Genomic DNA, 12,500 nt, shown 5'->3' on the forward strand with positions numbered 1-12,500 from the left:
AGACACATTAAAGGAAGCTCTGGAAGGGACGCATCAAACAGAATGCCGCTGCATTCGTCAGACGGTGGTTCGCAACGACGTGTGTGGATGCCTCAAGGTAGTGGTAAGAAGAGTGTGCATGCAAAAGATGCTTGCCGTGCAATTGCTGCACTTGATTCCTCCGTCGGTACCTGCCCTTCACAAGAATTGTGATCCATCTCAGCTCCGCGCACACCATAATGTTCTTGCCAGTTGTGGTTTCTTAAAATTACACCGTGGAGTGGAGTGAGTGGTGAGTTTGATGGAACCCGCGGGTCACCTATAAGTATTACCGGTGTCGTAGGGAACTTATATGTTGCTTGGGGGGCGGACTTCCTAGCCAGACGGAGAGACAACAGAACGATTTCGATTTTATGTTCTTTGAGAAACGTCTGCGCTGGGTTCGGCTTCAACATCATACACATACTCCATAGCACATCCCAGGCACAAAGAACGTGCCTGGCTGGTTGGAGGAGGAGCAGTGTGCCCACTTGGGGGGGCGCGCTATTCCACGCATAAATCATGCTCCCGCTCCCTTCTTGACGAACCACGAAGGGTCATTGACATTCACCATCATTTCATGATTACTTCCGCCGCGTTGTTGAGGCTAGCATTCATATTTCGAGGACGCACGGCGTACGAGTTCCACCGCATCAAACGTGTACTCTGGAAGAGATATTCTGGAGAAGGTGCTGGTACCGAAGCAAGGGTCACAACAGAAGACCTCCTGGGAATTCGAAGCATTTGCCTAACACATAGTTATAAGAGAAAAAGACGTAGACGATTACCCTTTTGGTGATTTTCTCGGGTTAGACAGAATGCTGAAGAACTCTTTCTCAGTGCTCCTCCTTAGAACAAGCGGTATGAATAAATTTTAATTTGTTGTGGGCTTTCTTCGTAGGTATGTTATGTTGATTAAATATACAGCACATACTCATGAGCTGGTGTTTGGTTGTCCTCATCTAAAACGGAATTCCATAGAAATAGACGATATATTACCCAGCATTCGAATACTGATATTTTGTATTGGAAGAAGATCCAATAGTCAAATACATATTAAATTAAACAGTAGAGGAGGTTTTTTTCATCATATAACATAATATGGCGAGAACATTACGGCTAAGTACACACCGTTATGATAGGAAATATTACGAACGAAACTCAAGAAGCTTTTCACACTCCAACGCTCTCTGACAACAAAATTGGATTAGACTTCTGAATTTATGCAACAAAACATTCTTTGCAAACGTTGTGCCACATAAGACACTGTGTGTGCGTGTGTGTTCAACATGAGCTAGTGGCACCATAACGCTTACAATCGCTCGACCTCGCTCATCTCTCTCAGTCTCTCTCTCTCGACGACTTTTAGTTCGCACACCCCATCGACACCTATCGATAGCTCACGTCCCTTAACGCAATCACACGCAGCGCTCACGCGCAAAGTATTGACCACAAAAGAGCTCGTTCCTCACTCAGTCCCCCACTTGACAACCCCATAGCCTACCGCCCCACCGGCCAGGTATTTATAGAACACCCAGCCGGCGTTTACCGGTATAGATCGTTCTCCGCAGGCAAGGTAAAAATAAGTTTCACCTCCACTGTGTACCACAGTTACGACGCTGCAGGTGTAGTATAGGTGTGTGTATCTGTGTGCCGGTGGTGCATGTTTTATCATTGCATGTTTGTGTTTGTGTTTACAAAACACACCACCAACCGACATTGCTCAGTGTGTCACCGATCGGTTACAACCAGCATAGCCCCAACTCTAGCAGCGCAGGTCAAACAACGTTGTAACGCAAAGTAAATCAGTCAAACCGAACCCAACGAACGTGTGGTCGGTGTTCGTTTGTAAGCCCACCCCGGGATCGCGTTTCTGTAACGAAAGACCTGACCACCACACTTCCGACCAGACCGAAAAAGATATGGTCACTTTATTTGGGTTACGAGAAGAAACACACAACAAAATACACCTTAAAACGTAGCTTGCGTGCGTGCACCGTAGAGCATACGGGTGGCTTTTGGGGGGCGACAACAAATGCCCAAAGAGGAAACCCAAAAAATGAGGTCCTTCCCTACTTTTTCATCCGGCAGAAGGAGACTTAGAACCACCGTCAGTAGCTAAAAGAACTAGCTGTCATTCGTAGGGTCCGGGGGTTCCATCCCTACGTCACGCGGTGGTTTACTTTCGCCGCGATTAAACGGGGTCAACGGATTTATTTCGAACAAGTCCCCACAGAACCAACCAACCAACCAAAAGCGGGTAGTTTTCTTATTGATCGCAAGCCACCAGGAAATTCGGTCACTGGGGGAGCCTTTTTCCCGTGAGTCCTGATCAGACTCAGCGTTTAGCAAATACCGCTAGCAACATCAAGAAACTTACTGTTCTTCAACCGGCAGAAATTGAAACCAAAACCATGGTGGACAAAGTTTCAATTAGCTCGCAATGGCAACTCCAATAAATAGCAGAAACTGCGGTGACAGCTAAACCACCGACCAGCACCCAAGAAGTCGATTTAGTTACGATAATTAATTGTGGCTAGTTGATCCTGAGACTCTGGTTGCTTGGTCCGTCACGAGCAAAAGCGAGTATACCAGTAACCCACTAATGTTCACTATACCGCAACTGCTCTTCAATTAAACGCACCGACCAATGCCCACGCAGCAGCCGTTGCTTTCCATAGAAAGGATGGCGCATAGACCGCAGGATGCCGCCGGTTAACTACAACTTCCCGTAAACGATTAATTAACATTTATCAACGTGGACTGCCGCCGCGCGCAGCTATATCCCTTGTATCGGTGCGTTCCTCTGCTGCCACACACAATTGAATTATCTTCAAATTGGTTTCCAACGAGACAAACCGGTTACATTGCAGCCGAAGCCGTTGTGTATCATGGAGCGACGACAACCGCCACCAAAGGGAGGGTTGGTTGATGGTCGTTGTCGTTGTCCAGAGGTTGTGCGGCTAAGTGCCTGGAATCTTATTTGTAAACTTAGACTCATAGCCAATCAGTGTGATCCCTCTTCTTCCAAGAGCTGATAAGCAAATTAATACCAATCCAATTAAGCTCCAATATTGTGGACCGAGAGTGCCGGTGTATAGAGATTCTCCCGTGTCTGGCAGGGAGTGGAGCAGCGTTGGAACATTGTAGCCATTCCACATGCTTACCACGCGTAATTGCAAGAGAAATACAGTGTTTGCCGGAGCAGAAGGGATCGTGCAAAAATGTAGATCAAAATCAGTGTCACATATACTTCCTGCGGGCTAACTCCATTTTACGGACCTTAGCAAACACCTCACGTATCCAAAGCCCAACTTGGAGTACCTGGCCCAGGAGCTGAGGAAATAATTGACCATCGTTGCGCGGTTTTACCTTTTCTCGCGTTTTCCACTTCGCTGAGCAATACCTGAGGGGATACGCGGTGAGCCGAGCGATCAGTATCTTGGTCCGCGGGCTAGAGCAACTGCATTCGCGCCATCACCACCATTGCTACAGTACCACCATCCATAGCTGCAGGCTACGTCAGTCACACTTGGATGATTCATTCGACATGAGCCTGCAAAGTTTAAGTCGGTTTGCACCCCGAGGCCCTAGTAGCCCCCCATCGGAATCCCTCTCTAGTGGGGATGGATACCAAGTGCCTTGAGGAGGTGCAAAAAAAAAAGCAATCATCTTCCTCTTCTCACCACCGCCAACTGCTGCAGCAGCGGCAACGGGGTCTCTGTCTCACATGGCTGGCCTTACTAGATGGTGGAGGGTTCTCTAAGCTCCCCTCCTAGACGCCTTCCTTTACTTCTGCAAACAACTCATTCATCTATCGCTCCGTTCGATAGCGCTCCACTCTTTTACTCGAATCGCCTAGGGCTACATATGGTTGGACTTTTGTGCTGAGCTCGTAAGTCCACAAGAAGCCTGCAAACCTAGTTGGGCTTTTTTAAGATCAGCTAGCGGCCGGAAAAAAAATGTGTGCCAAAGAGCCTAGCGCTTTAAAGTTAGTCATGGGCAGAAAAGTTCATCGCTGGCCGCACACTAGCAACTCTTCGCCTTTCCATGGCATCAACCTCGATCTGACGCGAATCTAAACAAAGCAGATCTGGTCGAGGATCGCAGAACCAGTTGAATCTCAGTCACTTGGCGACGCAATAGGAACTATTGGATATGTCTTGCGATCGAATCAAACAACCCAAACGATTTTGAACATTTTGAAACAGCTTCCACAACTTAAACAAGGTCATTTTGAATATTGTCATTTGTAGATTGATATCTTAATACACATAACGGATATCTTTGCACAATAACCGCCAAAGCAGACGGACGTTAATTAGACATTGAAGAGACAATCTGACTACTGTTCTGGTTTTGATTGGATACCGATTACAAGATCAGACTAGCTAAAGCTGCGAGAAAATGTGATAATGAGACTACCTACCGCCAGAGTCACGTTTAAACCACTTCGCCCGAAACAGATAGCGGCCGCGAAAGCAAATTAGTTTCAAATTACCTATCGCTCCTGATTTTCTCCTGAATCAATGGAAAACTGGACGTTGAGCTGCTGAGGTTGTGAAATAAACAGCACAGGTGAAGGAGAAAGGCACGGCGAAGCCACCGTGAACGCTACCGAACGTGTTCAGACCGGTCGCCGCCGCCGCCGCCGGCCGTCTCAAGTCCGTCGGGGGGTCAACCACAAAAACCGCAAACGCGTTCGCCTCCAGAGATGCAAATTGAGACCGAGCCAGGAATATAATGGATCGGTGGCCAAAGCACGTCGCAATTGCTTTAGATCTTCGGTATCACTCGAGCACTGATTGGTGGAGTGTGGCTATCGATCAAATCCGTTGCTTTTCATCTTGACGACACGTTCTGTATCTCAATTGAGCAACGATTCTGGATCCTAGGTCCACTCGAGATGGCTTCTTTACCGTAAGACTGACTACTAGGACGGGTCTTAAAACCTGATGTAAAATCGAGCTGGTGTGAGAATCTGTCATAATCTTGTCACGCGAGTGCATTGAAGAAAGATAAACTTCAACCATGCGCAACAAGAAGTATACGCGACGATGACTACAAATATGCTGTATTAGAAAGGCATCCACCAATACGATACCATAGGATGTGACGGTGATCGAGGAGCATGTAACAGCCCGGGTGAGGTAATTCACTGTAATTTACGCCAGCACCTTGGACGCCTATTGGTCCTGCGTATCGCTACATCGCTGGCTCTCGACGTCTCCTCGCTCACATGAGCTATTCTAGTAAACCTTGGCGTCTTACCCCTCTGTCTTTCTCACACAAACACACATAAGCAGAGCGGTGCTCTTTCGCGTCGTCAGTAACATGATGCTTCCTCTCATTAAGCTTAAGTAACATGCATCGGATCCAATCGATGTCCATCGATCGATCATGCAACAGCATCTACTGCGGACCGGGTGGTATCGAGAGAGAGACATGCATCTGAGGCTAACGGGCACCCGCTGCTTCGCTGTAGGCGGCCATCATGACAGGCATTGATGTTACATGATACCAACAACCATGCAACGCTTATAAACTAATCTGGTACACGGTTCGGTAACGGAAGTTACGACCATCTCGGCATCTGGCAGGGCAGTGTAGGTCTGTCTGCGGTTCACGCAACAATGTCGCAAGGAGCGCTCCTGACTGGAGCGAACCGTTTCCTGAAACCTGGAAACACAGACTAACATTGAAGATGCATTTGCAAATCAAGCTCGTTGTGTGGGAGATGATCCCTCTCAACCTCAATACATATACACACCAGATATTATTGCTCCAATGAAATCCTTTTGTATTATTCAAACCACCCTACTGGGATGCAATACGCGTTGATGAGCAGCTTACAGCCAGGCTGGGCACTATCTATGAGATGGGAAATTCGAGGTGAACGATGGGCCCGATGGGCTTCTTAACTGAAATGATTGTACCAGATTCAATATGTAAATCGATAGAAATCAGATGCACGGAAGTAACATTTTGAATTAAAATGGCCATGATGCTATGCATAACCAAGAGGACCTACTCTCTATCCCATCACAAACTGAGCAGCTTCCACTGCACTACGTACGTGTCACATGTTTCATATTCAATGCTATGTCACATTGTGTCGAATTCAAATTGCTATCCATCTTAGATTCATTAATAATTCACAGCAGCATGTAACCGGTGATCCGGACGTTCAAACAACCTCTGCCTGGGAGTGTCCTTTCCGGTGCACAGACACGATGGGACCGGGGCAATTGGCTGAATTCGATGTGAAAAGCAGAACAAACCATTACACAATCATCGGAACGCATCTGGGTTTCCATCATAAATATGACCATGTGGCTTCATAAATCATCCCAACGTCACGAGAAACGATGCCTCTTTCCTACAAACGCTGCTAGCACCCGATAGCTCGCTCGCTCCACAGACCCGCCTTTGCAACGGGAATATTGAAATTAAAGTAGACATTTCAATAACGTGGGCCGTATATTAGGGGGCACTGCTGCACGCGTCGCATCTGTCCACATCACGATACTTATAAAATCGTCAGAAAAGAGAGTCTAGATGAAATCGTCCTTTTGGCACGACACATACGTACTATATCACGCGTTCGTGACGCACGCCAAAGTTGATTAAATCACGTGTGCATGCTAGCTACTACCAGCACAGCTGCTGTTTCATTAGGTAATTGCAACAATTCCGTGCTCATCGCCTAGACCGCCAGATGCAGACAAACCCCGCTATATATTCCGATGACTTCTCAGAGACAACTGTCATTTGGATCGTGAACATATATCAACACACCTTCTTTTGGTGCCCGTGTGTACCATCCCCGGGGGGCAACAAACTTTTGCCTTACACCTGCCCAGGACCGTGGAAGGTGGTTTACACGTTTCGAAATTCACCCACAAGGCCAAGTGTGACCGACCGCGCTACTCCTACCACTGTGGACCGGCTGGGTGACGAACGCTGAACGAGTTCGAAGACCTCTTTCCCCCTCTTCATTTCCTTGAATGCCCTTCCCCTTTCCTTGCATGTTTCTCTCTTCCACCCATTAGCTGTGATCGATGAGGTTAGAAAGGGTTCGCGACTAGGAAGCTCCAAAGCCAGGGGGGGCCCTCTTGCTGTTCCATATTTACTTCGTTCACCGGGACACCGTGCGGCGGACGCACGGTCATTGTCACGTCCTTGGCCATCATCAAAACCGCGATGCTCTCACAATAACACCCTGAGAGCCGCGGCATACGCGGCAGCGTCTCAGAGAATTAGAGCCCGGTCGCGCTTGAGATTCATCCCACACACCGACCAACCAACGAATTCGCGATCAGTTCACAGGAACCCGACCAGGGCCAACTTCCCCGTCGCGTTCACTAATCGATTTATGGTTCCATTCCGGTCCAATGGGTGTCAGTTTTGCTAGGAAGCGTTCTGCAGCGATGACGCACTCCAGGAAGTAAGGCTACAGCAACAACAAACATTCGAATGCTTCTGACAAAAGTGGTCTACCGCTGCATTTGTGTGCTTGTCGTCGTCGGTGCACTGACGATCATCAGCACAGATAAATGGCACATAATGGCGATCTGGGGAGCTGATCAGTTCTTTCTTCTTCAACGAGGGGAGCACATGCAGTCACAGAAAGACGGCCGTTCCCTCTGCCCCACATGGCTTCGGCACTTGCTCGTCCATCGTTCAGACCACATGATCAACCAAACAGCCGCTCATGGTAAGGGGGGTGTTAAATGGCTGGGGAGGTCGTCTCCGCCTCAACGTTGCCAGTGACTCATGCACGAGATGAACTTGGATGGACGCCGTCGTTGTCTCTGGGAGGGTGGGTTCATTGCCAATACAACAGACTCCCCCCTTCGCTCGATCGCTCGAATGCAAACAGTGGCAGGCAACGGACGATCTTCGGTGATGGACGTCGTGTCTGTTTGCAGCGATTGCAGCGGCCACAGAAATTAGCAGTTCAAGTGCAAACATCACTAGAATAAATAGAAATATTTAGGTTTAGACAGTCTCAGGCGAAGCTTCAATCGTGCATGATAATCACATGATTCCGGCACAATTCGCAATCGAATTACGATCGATCGTAATTTGAACTGGAACAATTCCGCGTCAGTTGCCGACAGAAAATGATGACTTAATTCTCCCTGGCCCCTGGCGCTAATCCTGACTCGCTAATGGGCGATATAATTTTATTACAAACAGATTTCCTCCCGTAGGTGTCTGCGGAGCCACCTACCGACCTTCCAACTCAATCATGCCAAGCACCGTGCACATCCATCAGCAGCGGGATTGCTCATTTCTTCACTCCAATATGCACAGAAGGCACACACACACACACCTCAAACGTCTGTATAATTATCGAAATGAAAAGATCAATGGCTAATCTGGTCCGTGAAATGGTGGAAAGAAAAAGAGAGCATAGGTGTTGAACACACATATGCACAACACAGTCCAACGCATTCCACATCTCCCCGATCCTCCCTTTACACCTCTAGCATTATTGTGGCAAAAGAAATTAGCTCCACCAATGGTAATGACTATAATTCGGTTTCTCTATGAACCCGAACAAACGAACCACCATCATATCTCGCCAGCGCGAGCGAGAGCGCGCGCGTGCGGTTGACCAAGCAATAATTTGAAGCAACAGCGACCCTAAGAAGACGAAGCCGCTCCCCCGGCTGCTGAGGCTGGAACCGTCGTTGGTCGTCGTTGGTGAAGCAGATCATTAAAATTGGACTCTCGGTCGTGGCTGTAGCGGAACCAGTGCCACCGAGATCACAGCAGAGCAGTGTGCGCAGTCGATTGGATCTCGATTTCAACAGCAGCTAGCAGCATCAGCAACAACACACGCGCCACAATCCAATCCGAGCATCATAATTTCTCCGCCAGTCCGCCATACACCCTTCTGCGAGCGCACCCGAGAACCCACACTCCAATCCTCTTTCATTTGAACCACATTATTGCCCCCGTGTCTGCGACTCCTTCCATCTGATGATGATTCAAATGTGGAGCTGGATGGTGCTGCTTATGTTGGGTGCCGTAGATCTAACGGTTCCGCGGTCGGGCCGCTCTCTGGCTTGGTGCCGAATGAAAATGAAATCTCGTATGACGAAACAGCAATTTCCTATTGAACGATAATAATTGGGCCCCCATAAACCGTACACCATCGCCACTTCTGCCTTGTGGCTTGTGCGTCTTGTGGAGCTTTTGTGGGTTTTTAATGCTGACGCGCACAGATTTTTGGGACAAAGCGCAAGCGAGTGCGTTCCGCGGGTGCTTTCTTTGTGGAACACACACTAATGCTGCGCCGTTGTGTAAGGCAGTTGTGTGTTGAAGCAGATTGAATCATAATTATAAGCAGTTTGTCTCTTTGTGTGCTTGGTTTAGTATACAAAAAAAAACAAATAATCATATCTAAATCGGATAACGTCTCGAGAAATCATCATTCGTCACGAGTATTTGGTGAACAAAATAATGGTATTCTTCAATTGCTTTCTGGCTCCTTCCTTTCTATTCAACCTTTAGTTGTTAGTGGACCCAATCTGCGGTAGTGGAGCATGGTGTCATACCTTCCATAGTATTCCAGTAGACGCACCATACTTTTCCATTCTTTTAACGACCTACCATTATAAAAGAAAACAACGGTCGTCAAAATAAACTTGAAGTGTGAATTGGATCAATTGAAATTCCTGTCGACGATGCGATTGAACACGTGATATAGCTCAAACATATGGTTGTGCTATATCGCTCTCTCCTTCGCGGGACGGTGCAAACACCATTACTTCACAGTTCCGGTCACCCGGCAATGTCACTTATGCTTCGTACCGCGCCAGCCGTGACCGCACTTCCGCTAGTTCACTTCAAGCAGCACAATCGATTATCGCCTAACGCATCCACCATGCTGCCTGCCTGCTCAGCAACCAGTTAGAGGTGGTGACAAAAATCGATCGATCTGTTCGATTGATCAAAGCCGCGCCCGAACAGTGGCAATCAGATTGGCACAGGTACACCAACCACCAACTAGCGATTAGTTTGGTCTGGTTCCGATTTCCGAACCGTTTCCTATCGACACCTATTTTTTGCCAAGCAGCTGTGCAAAGAAGAGGAAGAAAATCTAATTTCATGCACGTTTCATCCGCTCGGTGCCGTTCTTTCTGTGTTTGATCTTCACGCGGCACCCCCAATCGATTAACCCGATGCCGGATCGGGCCGATTGGTTTGGTCTAAAGCTACAAACACATTCAGCACTAAACACCACAGCCCACCAGTGTGCAGTGGAAGGAAATGCGATCACTGACTAGGTATGGAAGTGAAATCAGAAATCGAACACAAACCAAGGTCCATTTGCATCACGAACCCTGGAAATGCGCTCGATGGCGTTCAAGCAACTCGGAAACAGCACCGCTGGACCATCGATAAACTCAAACCACTTTCCTTACCCCTCTCCGAAACCCAAGGGCAATGATTACAAATTAAATGTGGCCCCCTAAAATGGACGGACCGCGAGAGAACTGGTGGCGGTCGAAACGGGAATCGAAAACAGAGACAAACAAACGCACACCACACCGCGCCCGAAATCATTTCACCGCCGCAATCGTTGCGTGACACATTATCATCAGCACGAGACCGAGCTCCCTGAGAGGAGGTTCGTGATTTTTTGCTTCCGGAAAGGCTCACCCTCCTGTCTCGGTCGCAGGGAGCCAACCAGACAACAAGCACCGGAAACGGTAGTTAACAGAAGGTGGATGGATGATGGAAACGTTCCGGTCAACCATGTAGACTGGCACCGGGGAATGGGGAAAGCCAATGGGATGACCACACCCTTCGTAACTAACCTCTGTTGTTGGTTGATGGCCTCTGGAAAGAGAACGAAGAAGATAAAGCAAATAATTAGTTAAAAATTCGTCACGACGTTGAACGGGGAGCTAGCTAGGTTGTGCGTGTTACGCACGAGAGATAACAATGGGAAGGAGGAATGGAAACGAGTGTGTGTGTGTGTCCGTTAAAGACTGATGAGCCACGAAGAAATCAGAGATAAGTGAATCGAAGATACACTAAACTGTAATAACAACATTGGTAAGGCTCACAATACAAAAAACCATCCAAGTCAATCCAATTTCATTGACAGTCAAACATTGCTTCTCATCGCGTGCGCTGAGTGAAGAGCCCATTATTGGCCAGCAACAACGATCAAGGTTATGGCCCCTCAGCAACTACTTAGTCAGTCAGTAATTACATTCACTTGCAGTATTTACATTCCCATCGCAAACCTATCAACAACTAACAACCCGGAGAGTATAGATCAAGGTTCTTAACGTTCTCACACACTTGTCGATGAACGACGAGCACGGCGGCGACATCTGGCAAACAAGCAAAAGCTGCTGTTCTGTCTGCAGTGAGTGTGTGTGTGTCTATTTGTATTGCGAGTGAAGCCGTCGTATCTCACTTCCATTTAATCTACTTTCGCGATCTTTCATCACCAACGCACTGTCTGTAGTACCGCGTAGTGTCCAACACATCAGGACGTCGCGCCGCTCGCTGCCACATGCGCGTGTGCATCGTCACCTTCCACTAGCAGGCATCCCACCCCCCCGACAGATAATTTGCTGTAAATTGTTTGCACTTGGGGCACACTCCGCACACACTCCATTCACCAATTGTCGGCCTCATCATTGTTGTTGTTCCGTCTAGTTGTTCTTGAGCAACGAACGAACAAGGGAAGCTAGCTGGAAGGTGCAAAATCGGGATGCCGGACAACCTACCAGTCAATTATCTTCAAGAAAAATGGCAAACACGCGAAAGGCGAACCCCAGTAAAGAGCTCGTCAAGACACCAGACCCTTAAGGCGGATCAATCTTGCGTGCCAAAGCAGTGCGAGAGGATAGCAGTCACACACCCGGAGACATATGTGTGCTCTGCTTCTGTTACCACTCTTTGCCGTCGAGAACTCTCTGCTAAGCACCCTTCAGTCTCTTACGGGAGGGGGTTCTTCTGTGTTCTTCCTCAAAGTGTGCGTCCTTCAGACGCAAGTAACACCATCACACTTCGAGAGCATGGCGAACCACCGTCACTCGGATAACAAACCTCTTGGATGGCCTGTAGGATGAATTACATACCAAATTGGCAACTGGAGAATTGGAGTTTTGGGTTCGATCACCACTGGAGCCTCCGATTGTGACAGACAGGATAGAAGTCGTAGCACGCAAAAGATACCACATGCTGTTGGGCCGTTTGGTGTTTTGTATTATTTAAGCAGATAGACGGATGTCATGTCCCTGACCACCAAAGCTTTTCGAGACGCAGCGTGATATTCCCTGAGTGAGACGACCATCGGAAGGCATTCCGTTGCATCGTTAAAATCATCGATCGTTAATTATAATGATTTCAAAAATTGACTAATCCCAAATCCCTCTGCTAATCGTCGTGGACCTTTCACTTTCACTGGCAGCGAATCAGGGGAGACTCCTGAGTCGGCTACCTCT

At 48.0% G+C, this 12,500-nt stretch overlaps 1 protein-coding gene across 5 annotated transcripts in view; it reads right to left on the bottom strand.

Annotated features, from left to right (window-relative positions):
• Nucleotides 1–12,500, bottom strand: part of LOC125955938 (dnaJ homolog subfamily B member 6) — a 61,825-nt gene that overhangs the window by 30,234 nt on the left and 19,091 nt on the right. For all 5 annotated transcript variants that reach the window (XM_049687289.1, XM_049687296.1, XM_049687295.1 and 2 more), the window contains exon 3: nucleotides 10,854–10,875. The gene's annotated coding sequence lies outside the window, so the exon portion shown is untranslated. The remainder of the gene's footprint in view (nucleotides 1–10,853; nucleotides 10,876–12,500) is intronic.

This window comes from Anopheles darlingi, chromosome 3 (genome assembly GCF_943734745.1).
Source record: "Anopheles darlingi chromosome 3, idAnoDarlMG_H_01, whole genome shotgun sequence".
NCBI classification, from domain to species: domain Eukaryota; kingdom Metazoa; phylum Arthropoda; class Insecta; order Diptera; family Culicidae; genus Anopheles; species Anopheles darlingi.